Source organism: Dreissena polymorpha, chromosome 13 (assembly GCF_020536995.1).
Source record: "Dreissena polymorpha isolate Duluth1 chromosome 13, UMN_Dpol_1.0, whole genome shotgun sequence".
In the NCBI taxonomy this organism is placed as follows: domain Eukaryota; kingdom Metazoa; phylum Mollusca; class Bivalvia; order Myida; family Dreissenidae; genus Dreissena; species Dreissena polymorpha.
In genome coordinates, this window is record NC_068367.1 from 46,344,847 (window position 1) to 46,361,054 (window position 16,208).

Genomic DNA, 16,208 nt, shown 5'->3' on the forward strand with positions numbered 1-16,208 from the left:
TTGTAAGCCGCTATAATCTGTAGTAAATAAGCACTTCAAAATTTAAAACTAAACATGTAAGAAAAAGAATCTTAACTTGAATATCACAATGATCCTTATATAGCCCGTATATTTTAAATATTTTTATATCATTTGTATTCTAATTATCAAGGTTTTTGAAGAACATTACTTACATATTCAAGACGTCCTCTTTTTAAAGATGCTTTCACTTGTAAAATTGGTTTCAAATTCAGTTACTTTTCCAAATATTGCAGAATTTCTAAATTTACCATGACAACATTAATTCAATGGGAACATTTAACCCTAAAATAGGTCACATTGCTGACAATAATTTTATACATGATGACATCAGGTCTTGCTACACAAAGGCCATCATGGGTCACCTTATCTGCCTTCATGAACACTTTCAGATATGGGATGGTCAGACAGGATTTAGAGTTCCTACATTATGACTGTAACACTCAGCTATCTGGTGGCAAGAGAAAGGATGCGTATATAATTGATTATTGAAAATACCATGATGCAACAGCGACCATGCTTTTTACCTTTACCCCTTAGATATGTACTTTAGAAAGTTAAATTTAATTACCGTAATTACACTATGTTTTCGGACACTAACAAATAATTAAAAAAAATTGTGTCAGAAAACTTAGATACGATAAATATTCACAAAATACAGGTGTCCGAAAACTTAGAGTCAAAAATTGAAGTGTCTGAAAATAGCGTCAATTGTATCAGCGACTACCGGTTATAGCACAAGCTTGTAACAAACCATGCCGTATAGTATAAAATACAGTTATATATGTTTGCACTGCATTTTAACTAATTTTGAATGCTTAATTTATTTGACAGAAAGTTACTACAAGGTTGTACTTTGACCAACGAGTTCAAAGATGAGCATGTGATGCACCGTTACTCGCTAGTATGAACCTGTAATTAACGCAATAAAAAAATCAAACTATGAATTCTTTGTTTGTTCATTTCCGATAGTTGTTGGAACACCTTCCATTGTTCGTAAAACTTGCAATAGGGTGCATCACACTTTGAAGCGTTTGGTATTTGTCACAGTTATTTTACTGAGAAGGGGTAGTACCATTGCGGTAGATAATTGAACTGTTAATTGGCACTACCCCTGGTAATTGTCATAACACTTATGCTATCGGGCGAGACCATTGTTTAATACCGGTTGACAAGGTTATTTACCCAATAACGCCAATGTAATGGTCCATTGCCTTCTGAGGCATGATGTTTTATGATGTTAATCTGGTTGTAAAACCCCATGATCGAAGTGTCATTATATATCGAAAACAGGACCGAAATTTGGTAAAATAGCGCTGTAAAATATACTGTCCGAAAACTTAGAGACATTAATTATGGACAAAAACTTGTGTGTACGAAAATTAAGAGTCACGAAAAATAATTATTTTTGCTAAAAAAAGGGTAGTCCGAAAACTTAGAGTGTCCGAAAAAATACAGTAATTACGGTAAAGACCTTTCTTACTAGATTCAAGTTTCAAAGGCTTCATCACTAACCCTTAGATACTGATGAGCAGCAAACAGCATAAATCTTGAACTGGCTACGACTTACTCCCAGCTGTTCTGGTTTTATGCTGTTTGCACATAGCCATTTTCACTTTGCTTATGAGTGGGAAAGGGTTAAGCTTGCTTGGCTTTTACCCAACTTGATTATATAATATCATGACACACAGTTAATGAAAATGAACTTTGGCCTGACATAGAAAATGGCTTGTTAATAGAAAAAAAAGTTGCAAGATAAAACAATTTTTGTCACCAATTAATGCAAAGAGCTGGAATAATGATTTCATTGAACAAATATCCATAATGCACAGTGCATTTCAATCCTTCATGCATGTATAACCATGTGAATATTTCTGGAAAATAAGTATATTGTACTACAAATATCCTGTATGCAAAAACATAAAAAGGTACAAGAATAGCAAAAAGAAAGGTGTTTAACCTTTTCCCACTTGGAAGCAAAGTGAAAGTGGCTATGTGCAAACAGCATAATACAAGAGTAACTCGCTGTGCGTATCTGAGAAGTAAAGGGTTAACCACAGGGACTGAAATAACTTTGAGCTCAACAAAAAATACTTTAAATGATTCACATCACAAATATACCCAAAGATTCCCGTTTTAAAACATGTCCCAGAGCAAACATGACACTTGATATTCAGCACTGCCAGAAAACAATCTCATAATTCTAAATATATTCATCTAAAATAACCATAAATATAATGTCTTATCAAGTAATAATACTGTAGTAATACAACTATTCCCGAGCGTATCATATCAGCACTCTATTGTCTACCAATTGGAGAACTTTTATAGACCTTTCTTAAATCTGATATCCTCTTTAATATTCCGTTAGGAAATCCAATTTCCCATACTTGAATAAAACTTTATCCCAGCGTTCGAGAACAACTTTAATCCATGGTTTCAATCTTGAATGTTCCTGTGAGAATGAGGCTGCTAAGGAGCTTTGGTGAACAAAAGACCGGTCTGCTATTCAGGAAAGAAAAAATCAGGCTATAAAAGGCATTGGATGCCAAAGAATGACAGCCGGCATGAAATGTGGCCTCTTTATTCTTTAGTTCTTATTAGTTGTCATCTGAAGGTATTATGGGTAAGGAACTTAACAACAACAATCAAACTTTTATGAGTTGACACGTCTGTGCTTTTGTCATGATTTTCTTAACCCCAAAAGTAGTATAACTTTATGTAAACAATGGTGACTATGTTACCTCATCCAAAATCAATCCATGGAGAGATAGATGGATGGATGGATGGATGGATGGATGGATGGATGGATGGATGGATGGATGGATAGACGGATTATTTATTGAGATACAAGAGGATACAATAGCAATAAGTCAATGGCAAAAATAATTTGTCAACAACCAATATTGTACTACAAGGAACATCATCTGAACCAGATTGCGTCATTATGAACCATATGAACATACACCAAAAAGATAATGTCATCAAATCACAAAGTCATAATAATAATTAATAGCATAGATGTGCAGCATGGTGTGAAAGTTTTTCTCTGAAGTAACATTATCAGTTTTCCGCTTGGCTAACCATAAATAAACTCAACTGAAATTCTAATCTGCATTATTGATTTTAATTCTAATCAGTTTAGTTATACCATGGCAATAATATTACTTGTAACAAATTAAATCTGAAAGCATGATTTAAAATAAAACAAGAGATGTGTTTGTCCGAAACACAATGCCCCCTTCTGAGCCGCTTTGAAGCCACATATTTGACCTTTGACCTTGAAGGATTACCTTGACCTTTCACCACTCAAATGTGGTGCTCCATGATATACACATGCATACCAAATACCAAGTTGCTATCTTCAATTTTGCAAAAGTCATGACCAATGTTAAAGTTTTTGGACGGACAGACGGACGGACGGACTGACGGACAGACAGACAGTCACAGACGGAAGGACTGACGGACAGTTAAAAAACTATATGCCACCCTTCGGGAGCACAAAAAGCAGAAAAAGTCATTAGGCAATTAGTTTATATTTTATTCAAAAACAAAGTTTAACTTCTTAAAAAAATATTTCATAGTCATGTTTAAATTTAATTCTGAACATTACCACATTGATTGTCCTCAGTCATAAAAACATGAATAATGGACAGGAAATTACAGCTAGTGATCTACAGATCAACAAATACAAATCTCAATTGGAAGGAGGATTTACAGACCTGCAAGTGTCATTTTGATATTGTCATGTAAATTTGAAACCAAAAAAAACATCAATAACAAAGACGACACCATTAAATGTCTTAAATTTAAGTGTTGTACAATGCTAGTTTAACAAGAAACCGTCGGATACGGGTGATGCTCTCCAAAGTTTTTTTTGTCACAATATTGCACTATATATTCAGATAAAAGGAAATGTCTTGAGGGCACAGTAGTGACAATAATTTTTTATAGAAAATTTCAAAGGGCCATAACTCTGTGAAAAATCATCTGACCAGAACCCGCTGATAAGATGCACATCTCCTCTTGGTAGTGAAGCTTCCCATAAAGTTTCATTGAATTCTGGTCATTAGTTGCTGAGAAATAGCCCGGACAAAAATTGTGCATGGACGGAGGGACACACGCACAGACAGAGAAAGCGGCGACTATATGCTCTCCCCAAAAGATTTTTGGGGGAGCATAATAAAATCAATGATCATGATGTTATACTCAATTATAACAATATTAATTTGAATCCACATAATGCAGTTTATGCTAAGTATGGGTAAAAATTACTTTCATTCAGCCTCTGAAAGGATGGTTCTCCAATGAGATGAAGCCTTAAAAAACAAGAATATCAGTGAAACTGATGGATGCGTCCCGATGATGCGCTTTGTCAATGTATGTTTTAATAAAAACCTAAAAAAATATATTAGCCTCGGTGACCTTGACCCCAGTGACCTCAAACCTCATGAAAAGGTAGAGGTCCATGCAAGGTACCTACATGCCAAATATGAAAGCGATTGGTAAAGTATTGAAGGCGCTATGAGGAACGGTAGCAAAAGTGTGACAGAAGGAAGTCTATTATTAGCCTCGGTGACCTTGACCCCAGTGACCTCAAACCTCATCAAAAGGTAGAGGTCCATGCAAGGTACCTACATGCCAAATATGAAAGCGATTGGTAAAATATTGAAGGCGCTATGAGAAACGGGAGCAAAAGTGTGACGGAAGTAAGTAAGGAAGTATGGAAAGGACAAACTGGCAACTATATGCTTCGCCGAAATTTTATTTCGGGGAGCATAAAAACTTGAATCTAGTAAGAAAGGTCTTTGATTAAATGTAACTTTCTAAGGGATAACAAATGCGTATAAATGTGTATCTAAGTGCTAAAGGATTAAACAATTGGGCCTTGAGAATAAGAGGAAATAATTGTTTAGTTATTTTGCTATACAAGTCTTTATATGGACAGGCAGACCTTCATTGTGCTTCCAGTATACTCCCTTCACTTAATAACAGGGGCTTTATCTAAATAGTTAACCCTTAAAGCGCTGGAACCGGATTTTAAAGGCCTTTGCAAACAGTTTGGATCCAGATGAGACGCCACAGAACGTGGCGTCTCATCAGGATCCAAACTGTTTGCTATTCTGAAAGTATTCTTTGGAAAAAATCGAAGAAAATGCTAATTTTAGAAATTCCGCAGACGACATTTTAGCAGAAGACAAATTACCCAGCATGCAAAGGGTTAAAAGTACCATTAGATCAAACTGTGAATGGTGTTTTTTGGTCTCTATTGAACACTCGTTGTCACCTAGATGTGCAGAATTCTGTCACAAACCTTTCACCTATACTGCTTGAAAAACATTCCTACAATGGACAAGTTCAAAGTTATGATCAAGCTAGTTGACCTTTTCTTTTTATAGTAAAGTAAATACTGCAGCCTTAAGAACATCTGTGTTTTTCAAAACTTTTCTTCTTATAGTAAAGTAAAGACTGCAGCCTTTTAAAGAACATCTGTGTTTTTCAAAGTCATGATGAGAAAAAAATGAAATTATCTCCTTATTCTACAGTAGAGATAGATTCCTTGGGCACATCTGTGTTATTTCATTTCCATTTTCAATGACAATAAGTAACTATTAAGTATTCTCTTAGCAGTGTTCATGGTATACAATACATTTAAAACATCCCCTGAGAGAACACTATTCATTTTATCTTTAGGTTCATTGATTTGAACCTGTGAGAGAGCTATTTCTGTATCTAAACTTACTATGTACAGTTGTGTTGCATTATTAATAAGCCTTCAATTAGACGATGCCAATTCATCAAAATGATGCGAGACCAATCTATCAAATTTTTTTACTTCTTACATAATAGATTTTACTGACTGGTGGAAACAAGCTTTACTCTGAGGGTACTTTGGATTAAAGTTATGACACTTTTGCATGACCTTTCAAAGCCATTACCATCAAGTGTTTCTTTATTTAGGAAAGCCATTGTCTCAGGTGTTAAGATGTTGAATATTTTATTTGGACCTCAGCTACAAATATTCCTTAAACCCAATCCATTATAAATGCATCATAAAGTATGACAGACTCGTAAGTAATGTTGTCAGAATTGACAAGTTTACTTAAAATTAAGTGATCTATTTAATGATAGGCATCACGTGGAATAGTATATGCAGCCAAGGCAGCTCCAGCCCAGTCTGCGCAAATGCACACTCATATCAGGAGCTACACTGTCTGCTAACAAGACCAAAAAACCTTGCGTGACTTGATAGCAGACAGCCTGTGCATCCACTGGATTCATATGTGTCTTGTTCTGATAAAACTGGGCATAATGCATGTGCATAGTAAAGTGTTGTCTCAGATAAGTCCACACAGGCTAATCAGGGACGAAACTTTCCCCTTTTACTAGATTTTCGATAAAAAGGGACTTCCTTTAAATGAAAAATACCATTAAAGCGGAAAGTGTTGTGCAGACTGCACAGGCTAATCTGGGACGACACTTTACGCACATGCATTATGCCCAGTTTTCTCAGAACGCTATTCATATGATATAAGACCTTTTCATACATTACAGCTCGAACCAAATTTCTCACAAGGCCTTAGCGGTGGATGCGTGGTTCTCAACTATTTCCTCTCACTTCCAGTAAAAAGTGTCAATTATTTGAAGAACATTACAATTAAATAAATGATACTTTCCTAATTTAAACAATACAGAACTTCCGGTAAAAAGTCAGGAACTCTTTTTGCCCCATTAGTTTTTTTTTAATATGTGAAAAAAAATTGAAAAAATGTCATTTCGACACTCTACTAACAAGTCCCTTTTAGATATATAAATTTACTATAAATCAGTAATTTGAACTTTAAAAAAGACAATTTTCTCTATCACTGACATGCCAGTAACATGAATGCTTAATTAATAGCAATGTTTGCAACTTATACATAATACATAAAAATGTGTGTCTGAGTGATTAAAAAAATTGACAAGAGATGTGTTCCTCAGAAACACAATGCCCCCTATTGTGCCGCTTTGAAATAATTTAAAAAAAAAAATTTGTTGACCTTTGACCTTGAACTTCCACCACTCAAAATGTGCAGCTTTATGAGAACGCAGCTTTGAATTTTTTTTATTTATTTTTTTTACCTTTGACCTTGAAGGATGACTTTGACCTTGAATTTCTACCACTCAAAATGTGCAGCTTCATGAGATACACATGCATGCCAATTATCAATTTCTACCTTCAATAATGCAAAAGTTATGGCCAACGTTAAAGTTTTTTTTCGGACGGATGGACAGACTGACATACACACTGACATACTGACTGACGGACAGTTCAACTGCTATATGTCACCCTACCGGGGGCATAAAAAGTTACATTTATTACATGTATACAAGAACAATGCATTTTGGAATTTGGCTGAGCCACCATTATGCTAGTGACATTTATTCAAGCTTCCTTGATCACTGCAATTTACAATGATTGAATGGCTTATGGCAAATGTGAACACAAATAAAATGAGTATTTAAATTAATCATTGTTTGAACATGTTACATCCATATCATTTACATGTAAATTCAATAAAATACAGTCCAACCTGCCCGAGCGACCGCCTGTTAATAGCGACCAACAGTCAATAACGACCACACCGATTTCCTCCCGAACGATTTCACTATATATTGAACCTGCGAATAAAGCCCACCTGTGAACAAAGACCAACGACCACCCTTTTACATTCCCAAATCTCCATTTTGATAGCTTACAACGACCACTGCAATCATAAACATCAACGATTTCGCAACTTTCAAAAAACAAAATGGCCGCCAGGACGCTGGTTAGTCACGTGATACACATCTTACCAGTGGACTCGTCAGTTGCTATGGAGATATTGGCAAGTGACAGTTTATTGCACTCGATAGCAGTTGTTTGTTTATTTAACATGCATTGCTAATTGGTAGTCGCCTGCTTCTTTTATGCATTTGACAGTTTGTCAAAAGTGTAAAAATTTGCCTTTGTATTTAAGTGACTTGGGATTAATGTACTAATTGCCGAAAATATCAAAGACAAATTTGGGGTTTCATAAACTCATTAAGGAAATTTACAGTTTCATATCATTTACGATGCCTATTAAAGACAAACATTTTGATAGTCATTCTCTTCTTAAATTTCTCCGTAATAAGACGTTCATAGATTATAGAAAAGTAAATTGTCAGTTCAAGTTAACCATCATGGCTTCCAAGCGTATGTTCTTGACGTTGGAAGAACGCGTTAAGATCATTAATTTGTTAGCAGTGTCTAGTGTCAAGCAGATTAAAATAAGTTGTTTTTTAAGTGAGTGTTTTGATTTTGTGTGTGTCTTGAGTGGACATACATGCCATAATTTTGTAGGTCCAAAGCAGGACATTCCATAAAAAAATTGTCGGGACATTTGACCAAAAAGCAGGACACCTAAAACGATCTATCATTCCACCTTTACTATAGTCAGTATAGTACTAACAAAAACTCTTTATACTTTTATTCAAGACATAAAACATCTGATATGAAGTATGAAATCTAAAACATAACAATAACAGTTTTATTAAATAAGACAATAGCAAACAACGAAGATAATATTCATCTGTTTAAGAGTACAAAATCTAGAACATTACGACAACAATACTCATTATATTAATTTCAATGGCAAACATTAACGCAGGGGAGGCTACCCAGTTGACTGAAAGTACGGGTTACAGTACACTATCTACCGAACAGTTACATCAGTTACACACGGAATGCGCGGCCGTACACATTTCCGTACTTTGTTTTCTTCTTATATACACAGATTAAACTGAATTGTGAATTGTCAGGCGCTGTATTGGGGTAGTGTCAAACTGTCATGAATAACAACACGTTGTTTTTATTACAATAACACAAGACAAGATGGGTACCACTTTTACTGTTTGTTGCGATGTTTTTTTAAGAATGTGTCCATGCGCAGTTTGTTACTTGTCAATTGTCACGGCTTAATTGGAGTAGGGGCAAACTGTCATGCATAGCACCTCGTTGTTTTTAGCTTAATTGGAGTAAGGTCAAACTGTCATGCATAGCACCTCGTTGTTTTTATTACAATTACACTAGACAGGATGGGTATCACTTATTGGACTGTTTGTTGCGATATTGCACATTCGGAATATCCCGCTATATTGGAACTAAACATTGAATGTAAGACTCATTTATTACGTAGCGTTAATTTTACAAAACAATTGTTTTCTAAACCGTTTCAAACAAATACAAAATAAACACATTTTCAACATTTATTTCAATATAATAAAACTATCGATAGCAATAAGCGACCACTATCTTGAAGACCACCATGGTGTGAATGCCTGATGAAATCAATAATTAGCCGATAAATCGCTGATAAGGTGTCATAAACAACACTGGTACACACGATAAGTAGAATCGGATTGTTAATTGGGGGCAATAAAGGGATTAGCGGTGGTAAGTGTTAGCGAAACAGAGCTTGAATAGCGAATTTTATTGGGAACCTATACACCTTACATCGTTTTTTACGAATGTCGGGACAAATCGTCTCATGGTGGGACGGCGGGACAAAGGGCCCAAAAGCGGGACTGTCCCACCGAGATCGGGACATATGGCATGTATGTGAGTGGAGGGGGACGGGGGTCGTAGTGCTTATTGTGTTTTGTTGTTTCTACTGGTACGTTGAGTATCTGTCTGGAATCTTATTCTTGGATGTTTTCAGTCTTATATAAATATCAGATGTCATTTATTGTCCATTATTGTCAACTTTACTGGTTGTGTAGTAGTGATTCATGTATTTCATGTATAAATGTTTGCTATGTTATGTGTATTTTGTACTTTGTTCTTTGTAGAATTACATGTACATGTACGTACATTGTATACATGTATGTCAATAGTTATTTATTATGTATGATAAATTAAATAAATAATAAAAACATTAGGGAATAGAAATACAACATGTAATAAATATACTAATGTAAAACAAAACTGTGTTTTCAATCCTTTATTTCATTATACATGCATAAGTATTCAAACATTTAAACAATAGAGCACATATACATGTATAGATAAGGTACCTGTTAAAAAACTACTAGCATATTTTGTAAAGTTTCGATCGACCCTGCGAATAAAGACCACCTGTGAACAAAGACCACAACGACCAAATCCCTTGAGTGGTCTTTATTGACAGGTTGGACTGTATGTTTTTACACAATTAAAGTTACATTATTTCTACATTGCTTTCGAATAATGAATCTCCAAATCCATTTCTGTGCAATAAAAGCACCTTCCATCAGTTAGTAATGCAGTTATTGCATCGGAAGCTTGCTGATAATGCTGACATTGATACTCTTTATAACTCTTTGCAGTAATAAGTCACAATATAATTCTAATATTGCCTAATTTTTGCTGGCTGTAAAAAATCTTTTACAAGCTTAATTAACATAAAATACCAGTGATACAGAAATATTTCTGAAGAACGATTCATTTGCCTATATATACTTGGACTATAAATGTCATGTAAAAAAGATACAGTGTTTTTTTCACCATTTTTGGCACGGGGCCGGGTCCCTTTAGCATTGGGAACGTTAGCAGTGTTTTGACTAAAATTGGGAAATTATAAGTGCTGTTGCTGTTTTGCTAAAAAATGCTTAAAATTGAGAATAGAAGTGTTTTAAGTATAATTTTTAATATGGTTGAACTGATATCGCTGGATGGAAGATGGACATGATGTTGAAATCTAAAAAAAAAATATATATATTTTTTAAATCTTCAATTGGGAATGTTTAGCTCCCATTTGGGAAAAATATGTACTTTTTTCAATTGGGAATGGGGCCGAATACCAGACCTGATTTTGAACGAAAAAAACACACTGAGATATATGTACTAAAATTTCTGAAATTATTTCAAAATATTTAGCATTATTGATATATCGCTTTCCAGAGACTTACTGTAAAATCATGGTTACTCTCTGGACATTAATTTTTGTTGATTAAATCCAAGAATTTAAGACAAGCACATCAGAAAATGACTAATGCAAATTCTCCAAATCATATTTTACATGTCCACAACAAAATCCTTGTTGGAAGTATTTCAAACTTAAAATTTAAGTATTTCTTAAAAATAAAAAGGATTTTACCAGTAAACACCAATCATGTTATATTTAAATTTATAGGCACCACAAAGCATAATTTTTACATAACCCATTTTTGAAACCACAAAGCATATTTACGATACAAATTTATAGAAAACATAATGAATATTTTCAATACCAATTTAAGGCAGCACAACACATAATTACATTCCCCCTTGTATTAAGGCAGTACACAAGGCATATTTTATAACAGAAATTACAAAGATAAATAAGAATACTTAACACCAGCAACAACTAATTTAACTTATAACCTTCAATAAGTTTATTAATCACCTTGATATTCTTAACATGTCTCTTAATGTCAGTCACTTATTGATCTTAATCTGTAAGTCTATTTTTAAGTGATAAAATTCAATTGTAACTGAAACATGAAACAAGATCTTTGGTAGAAGTAAGTAAGGACCAGAAACTGGTGAAATGTGAGCTAACATATCAGCAAAGTAAAGAAACAACCACAGACAATTACATATAGGCTTTTCTTACTTGTAGACCCACATTTTTGCCAATTTGGTCTCCCAATATGATTATTATTGGCTACTTGGTATGGCCAATATCATTACAAGGAAATAGAAGTGTCCACGGGGACATGAGGTAACTAAGTTTATGAAAGAGATAGGAAGATGGTAATTTTACAGCTGTCATTGGCCCAGAAACTAAATATGCGTATCTATAATTTGCACATTTTATGTATATAAGAGCACTATTGATGGCTTTCATTAAATAGCTATGAGCAGTATTTCATTGGCAACATTGTTGTATGATTCATCATGTAAATGTAGAAAAAGTGTCATCATTCACTTAAAATAAGTTTACAGCCCAGTATATAAAAAAGCATCTCTTGGGTCCAAGAGCTTGAAACAGATATGCTTTCAAACGATTGTTACACCTGAAACACATAGTAAAGGCAAATGCAACTAACCAAAATGTTTTTTTAAAAGATAAGAAAATATTTTAACCTTTTCATAGTAAATTGTTTGCAATTCAATAAAATTGTTTTAAATAAAAAAACACTAGTGTTCACCCAAAAATTATTTGATCATACATGCCATACGTCCCGGATTGTCCGGGACAGTCCCGGAAATGAAGAACTTGTCTCGCTGTTCCAGAAATCTGTCAAATGTCCCGGAATTTACAAAATCCATATATACATGTACCTTATCTTAGGCTTAACTGCACCTCGAATCTGTGTATATCTGCAGCGTCTCCATGACAATGCCTACCCGAATAGGAAGACTACGCTACGTGTCAAAATCGATCAATTAACAGGGGTCCAGTTATCATATCGATTGTCTCACGTTCGCAGTCAAACCGAAAAGGCGGCATTGTTTAATGTGGTTCTTAATTGACTTTAATCTACTACGTCATTATTTCCCGCTGCGTAAGGGCAAAGAATAGTTGTTCACTGTATTGTTGTATTTTTCGGCCAAGCTGTATACGCCAGCTTTTCACCTTACCTGATCTTTGTAACTGTCCAATAAAATTCAAATAAAACTTCCCGCGGCTAGTTCAGAATGAATAGACTTCATTTATCTCATAGGCCGATATGAGCATTCAATCGGAACATTGGAAACATGTCCCCGTCTTTGTAAAACTGTTTTACTGCGTGTTCAGCATGAAACATTTTTATCTCCAATGAAAAGGCTTAATAGATAGAACAGTTTTACACTCAATCTCGACATCAATACAGTTTGTACGTTCACCTTTTATTTTCAGAGGCAACAGGGTTTATACTTAAAGGCTATTTTCTCATATTTAGTACTGACTTCCATATTCCTGTCAACATGTTAACATGTAAAAGTATAAAGAGCAGTGGAAGCGTGGCCTCACTTTAATGCATTGCATCTCAACCCGCGAGATATCACGGGTCAGTTTGCGGTTAGTGTGTGGTTTATTTAAAGGTCATAGCTGCGTCTTCGAATACGCTTATGTGCTGACCTGAGTTCGCAGCTAGTAAAAGAATCGCAATAATATGATATAGACGCTATCCGTGAACTAGGTGAATTGGAATTTTCTATAGACCAGAAAGATGTTAAATGAAGATATTCAGCGATATTATTATGGTATGTCAATAATAGATTCTTAATTTGTTTCCAACAATGCTATGATAAATATTATTTTTAATTAATTTAAAAAGAATTATTCCACTATATTGACTAATGTATTAAGCATGAGCGCGATGATTCTCGATACTGTTAATAATCGAATCAAATAGCAATACCCGACGAACCACTAAAACAGGTTTGTTCGAAGAACGCGCGTATAAATATTTAAAATATGTACGGATACTTCGCTAGTGGCCGGTTGACTCATATGTTTAAATTTCACTTCCATTCTTCTTTTGGTTTTCTGTTTCGTAACTATAGGTTTATGACAAGCAATACGTAATAATGTATTTTTTTAAATAAATATTTTACATTATTACATATTGCTGGTCATAAAACTATAGATACAAAACAGAAAACCAAAAAAAGAATGGAAGTGAAATTAAAACGTATGAGTCAACCGGCCACACGCGAAGAATCCGTACATATTTTAAATATGTATACTCGCGTTCTTCAAACCTGTCTAAGTGGTTTGTCGGGCATTGCTATTTGATTCGATTATTAACAGTATCGAGAATCATCGCGCTCTTGCTTAATACATGCTTAATAAGCCGCAAAACTCCGCGTAACATCCCGTACTGCGTATGATGCAGCTAAGAACTGCACAGAAAAATACATTCGCTATCCTTGATCTCATTCATTGAACTATCAACCCCGTATATCTTTTTTAAAGATATTTCTTGTTTATTATATAAATGTTATAAATGAATAAAGGCGTATCAACAACTACGCGTTACACACCGGTCTTAATAACAATAACGCAGTGATGTCACCATCTATGTTTAGAGCTTACACTGAAAACACGTGGCTTGTATCTAGTAACGGAAGTAGTAATGTTTAATTTGACGTTAATAGATCAAGTGTATTTTGGATAGGCTTTCGAACTTCTGCAATTAATGATGCAAAACAAACAAAAAAACGTACCAAAAATGCATATGTCTATAAATATCGCTACATTTTATACATGTTCCGGAAAATCGGCCAAAGTCCCGGACAATTTAACTCAATGTCCCGGAATTGGTCTGAAAAATTATGGCATGTTTGTATTTGATTCTAACCATTTTATTAACAAAACAAAAATTCCAATCTTTTTTGATATCAACTTCTGTAGACATATGTGAAAACAGGGTCAATTTAATGGATATGAATGATAGTTGGTAGGAAAGTTTTCAAGACATGTTGCTAAAATTTGTATCAGTTGATTTTATTCCAATAAAAATAATTATTTCTAATGAATTGCTTAACATATATAAAAGATATGCTTGATGTTGACATTGAAAAGAAGACGGCTGCCTGGAAAATAGCAATACCATGAGAATAAAGATGCCAACTAAAATATTGCCTCTTTTATCGGATTTTCAGGTCAATGTGTTGGTTTATATACCACAACAATAATACAGACAGTAATTGTTATACCCATTTTCTAAAAATACCTTGAATTTTCTTTGTGAATGCACCACTTTTTGATGCAATTACTCGATTAATAAAATAAATGCCACATTTCTTGACATGTCACAAGCTGACATGTTATCTCTCACCGAGTCTCAGTCTCACACTTGTATACCACGTCATTAATATCAAAACATACAAAACATTCCGTTAAATAAGCATAAAAAGTGAAGTGAAATTCAGAGGCGTTCTATAACGTACGCGCGATACCGCACATAGCAACGTTTCGTTTACAATAGCAACATTATTGATCTAAGAACTCACAATTTCGAGGAAATCGAACAGATTGCACGAGGCAGACTCTATGTCTTCACCGGTAAATGTGTTGTTATTGTTTTCCAATATTAACCCAAAGATTTTATTTAAATGATCAGAAATAATGTCTGGATCCCGGTTGCAGAGTCTGAAAAATGTAGTCCGAAAATGTGACTTACGGAAATCTAATTTATAATCAATGAAAAAAGCTACACGCAAAAGAAAATAAACGGATTTTTTTCGAAGTGCAGGGACCTACACAATCAAAACAAAGGTTGAAAAGGTGCAATCGCAGCTAGTGAATCTACATACTAAAGTTAAGCTCAATTGGTCATTGTCGGCTCGGGTACAACTTAACTGTACCCCGGGTACTCTTATGTATACTTAAATGTACCCCGGGAACGGAAAATTTACTAAAACGTACCCACGGATTCCAACGCTAAATTGGTCGTTGTTGGCTTTTTTCAAATGAATAATTTTCATATACGCTCAAATATTTTTAATAGCTCTATATTATCCAAACTCATAACATACTTAAAAAAGAATGTTGAGGCAGGTTTTGTTCAAAGAGATTTTATTACCTATTGCGTAGCGCGTTTTAAGACATCGGCTATTAGGCGAGAATAAAACTCGGGTACAGTCTAAAGTTGCTAGTAACGTTTTAGTATATTTTCCGTACCTGGGGTACATTCAAGTATACTTAAGGGTATCCGTGGTACATTTACTTAGTACCCGAGCCGACAATGACCCATTCGAGCTATAGTTCGGCATCTATATGACCGCAATACTCAGATTTTTTTTGGGAAATCACCATTTGCCGTTTTAAAGAAGCCTTTTCACGCCTTGGTAAATTGACAACATTGAAAAAAAAATGTTTCAGATTCGCAAATTTTCCTTGAAGTTATGATATTTGTGAGGAAACAGTAATACTGAACATTAACCATGCTCTAAAATATCCATTATGTGCATCTTTTGACGAGTTAAAAACCTGACAATTATAAAGCGTTGCAACGCGAAACGATTGAATAATTTTGAGAATTCTGTTGTCGTTGTATTTTTTGATACTACGGAGATTGCATATATAAAGTTTAAAATGGTATGAGAGCGGATGGTCTAGTGGATAGAGCGGTAGACTTTTGCTCGATGGCTCAAGGGGTCAGTGGGTCGAGCCTCGTTGAGTGTTACTTTTTTTAAAATTCTTTAATTGTATTATAGTTTTTTTTAAACTGGA

At 34.5% G+C, this 16,208-nt stretch overlaps 1 protein-coding gene across 4 annotated transcripts in view; it reads right to left on the reverse strand.

Moving 5' to 3' along the window:
• Window positions 1–15,044, reverse strand: part of LOC127854988 (polypeptide N-acetylgalactosaminyltransferase 5-like) — a 137,664-nt gene extending 122,620 nt beyond the window's left edge. For 2 of the 4 annotated variants that reach the window (XM_052390208.1, XM_052390203.1), the window contains exon 1: window positions 14,987–15,044. The gene's annotated coding sequence lies outside the window, so the exon portion shown is untranslated. Of the gene's footprint in view, window positions 1–173; window positions 343–14,706; window positions 14,848–14,986 lie in introns of those variants that run through there. The other 2 variants (XM_052390204.1, XM_052390207.1) reach the window with 2 other exon arrangements.
• Window positions 15,045–16,208: the final 1,164 nt, after the last annotated feature.